The sequence below is a fragment of the Trachypithecus francoisi genome, unplaced genomic scaffold (assembly GCF_009764315.1).
Source record: "Trachypithecus francoisi isolate TF-2019V2 unplaced genomic scaffold, Tfra_2.0 Lachesis_group16, whole genome shotgun sequence".
Classification (NCBI taxonomy): Eukaryota; Metazoa; Chordata; class Mammalia; order Primates; family Cercopithecidae; genus Trachypithecus; species Trachypithecus francoisi.
Window position 1 is genome coordinate 63467146 of NW_022681461.1, and position 3279 is coordinate 63470424.

Consider the following 3279-nt stretch of genomic DNA (forward strand, 5'->3'; position numbering starts at 1 on the left):
AAAGACCTGATGGTCGGGCTCAAGTGGGCCTTGTTTCCTTTCTTTTCTCCCTTCCTCCAAGGCTTGTGTTTCAACCGGTCCAGTCTGCTTCCTGCCTCCTTGAAGAAGTAGATGATTATCCCCTTCTTAAATCTTGCTTCACCTTTTCCTCACCTTCCCTCTCAGTACAGGGCCTCCAGGAGCCCTGGGAGTCTTTAAGTCAATGGGCAAAAGCACCCCCATCCCATGGACAAAGCCTTGATGGGTGAGGCTTTGCACCCATTGGATTTCAACGACCACAAGGTCCCTTGCATGAGTGCAGCAGCCCTATCCATAGTTCTGCAATGACTACCCCGCCTAACTTTCTATTGACCTGATTCCTATTCCACCTTGAATACTCAGTTTATAGTCTCTCTCTTATAGGAAGCCTGGTCTGGCTTTCTAATTCACAGTAAATTATCTATTTATTGAGCTACTGGATGAATTTTATTTTTTACTCTTTGCCTCATTGGCACTTAATCATATACTCCCTCATGATACTTCCTATTTTCCTCTCTTGCATCATTATTTCATCTGAATAAGTCTGACTTAGATGGAGAGATCAGAGGTATCTGTGCAGATGTATCATTTATACTGAATGCTGAAGGAGCAGTAGCCAGAGATCTAAGGAAAGGCAGAGGGAAGGGCATGTGCAAAGTCCCTGAGGCAGAAGAGGTCTCAGGATGTGAAGCCAAAATGAATATTTCTGTATGGGATTGTCCTTACAGATTTGACGTATGAGGCTGAAAATGACTCATTCATTAATACATCCATACTACTTTGTTCATACTACCATGAACAAAGCAAGGGCCACTGTGTTCAAGACCCAGGAGATGGGGATACAGAGATGAATCAGACAAGATTTGTTCTTGCCCAGACTAATGGTGGAGGCTGAGATGATTTCTAGATAGTGTGACAGGCAGACCAGGGTTGAGAGTTGTGGATAATTATGGGTGTGAATAGAAGAGCACAAAGAGTAATTATTTCTGCCTGGAGCACTGGGAAAATTTATCTAAGAAGAGACAGGAAGAAGGGAAGTCCAGACAGAAGGAACAGTGTTTACAAAGGCATGGAGGCAGGGAGAGTGCGGGTGATTTCAGAAATTGTAATCAGGAAGGGCCTCTTAGGACAATCAGTGTTCTTGGACTTTATCTGTAGACGGTCACAAACCAGGGGAGGTTTCTAAGCAGGAGAGTGGCAGGTCTGGTGTGGAGAATGGGTGGGTGTGTGGCAGAGACTGGAGGCAGGCTAACGGCAGAAGCCTGAATTGGGGCAGTGATGATAGAGATAGATAAGAAAGATGAGCTTTCTCTGTCTCTCTCTTTCTCTCTCTCTCTCTCTCTCTCTCTCTCTCTCTCTCTCTCTCTCTCTCTCTCTCGTCTTGCTCTGTTGCCTAAGCATGCAGTGGCGTGATCTCTGTTCACTGCAGCCTCTGCCTCCTGGGTTCATGAGTTTTGTGCCTCAGCCTCTTGAGTAGCTGGGATTAGAGGCACACACCATCCTGCCCAGCTAATTTTTTTTTTTTTGCGACAGTGTCTCGTTGTGTTGCCCAGGCTGGAGTGCAGTGGTGCGATCTCGGCTCACTGCAGCTCCGCCTCCCAGGTTCACACCATTCTCCTGCCTCAGCCTCCCCAGTAGCTGGGCCTACAGGTGCCCGCCACCACGCCCGGCTATGTTTTGTATTTTTTAGTAGATACAGGGTTTCACTGTGTTAGCCAGGATGATCTCGATCTCCTGACCTCGTGATCCGCCTGCCTCGGTCTCCCAAAGTGCTGGGATTACAGGCGTGAGCCACCGTGCCCGGCCTTCTTTGTATTTTTAGTAGAGATGGGGTTTCACCATGTTAGCCAGGCTGGTCTGAAACTCCTGGCCTCAAGTGATTCGCCCGTCTCGGCCTCCCAAAGTGCTGGGATTACAGGCGTGGGACAACGCACCTGGCCCAGAGAGCGAGATCTCAATATAAAACCTCTAATACTTGGCGATAGACTGGCTTTAGCAGGCCAGGGAGAGGGATAAGAGCAAATTTCAAGCATGGATGACTGAATGAAGGTGGTGCCACTTGCTGAGATCAGGGACACCAGGAGGAGAGACAGGATTTGGGGGGTAGGTTCGTGGAGAGAGATGGGGGGACAGTGAGGCCTTCTTACTAGGACCACGGACAGCTCCAAGTATTTCCAGAGGACTTGAAACAGACTCCATGAGTGGTTCTTGCCTCCGCTGCCTTAGGATCAGCGGAGGAGCTAACTTAACATGCAGATTCCCAGGTCTACCCAGATGCGCTGCATCAAAGTCTCTGGGGGTGGGGTCCAGGAGCCTGCATTTTAAATAAACACCCCAGGTTGCTCCCATGCAAGTGCCCAGACGACCATACTTACAGAAACTCTGAAATAAAGTCATGAAGGGAACAGATGCGAGCGCCCTCTGCTGCTAAAAAGGAGGTTTGGACCTCTTAAGTTTATGACTTGGACATTTCAAGGCAGTTTATTCAGCAAGTGAAACCCCTGGACTAAAGCAAAGAAACAAGACACCTGGAGAGATGAGAGGGGAAGAGGGGCCACGTTCCTTGACAACTTCTGTGCTTCTTTCACCCTATAGTGCCGAGCGAGGCAAAGTTCCCCTGTGTGCAGTCGTGGCCGCTGTGGTCAGTCTGGGGCGCTGTTACACCTTCTGAATCCCACTTCCTAAAAAAAAAAATGTGGCTCCCTCAGGCGGGAGGGGAGAGCTTTCTCCTTGGTTTACCTTTAAAATGATGGCAACTCCCAAAAATGGAAAGCAGGGGCTCAAACAGGTATTTGTATATTAATGTGAACCGACATTCTTCACAATAGCCAAAAGGTGGAAACAATCTAAATGTCCATTGACAGATGAATGAATAAAAACAAGGTGGTGAATGCACACGATGAAATATTATTCAGTCTTAAAAATGAGTGAAATTCTGACTCACGCTACAATATGGAGGAACCTTGAGGACATTATGCTACGTGAAATAAGCCAGACAAATACTGCATGATTCCACTTATATAAGGGGCCCGGAATAGTCAAATTCATAGTCAGAAAGTAGAATAGTGTTTCCCAGGGACTAGGGCAGAAGGGAATCCGGACTTATTGTTTCACAGACACAAAGTTTCAGTTTGGGAAGATAAAAGAGTTCCGGAGACCCATAGTGGTGCTGGTTGTACAACAATGTGAGTGTACAGAATGCCACTGAAATGTACACTAAAATGGCAAATTTTGTTATGTATATTTTACCACAACAAAAAA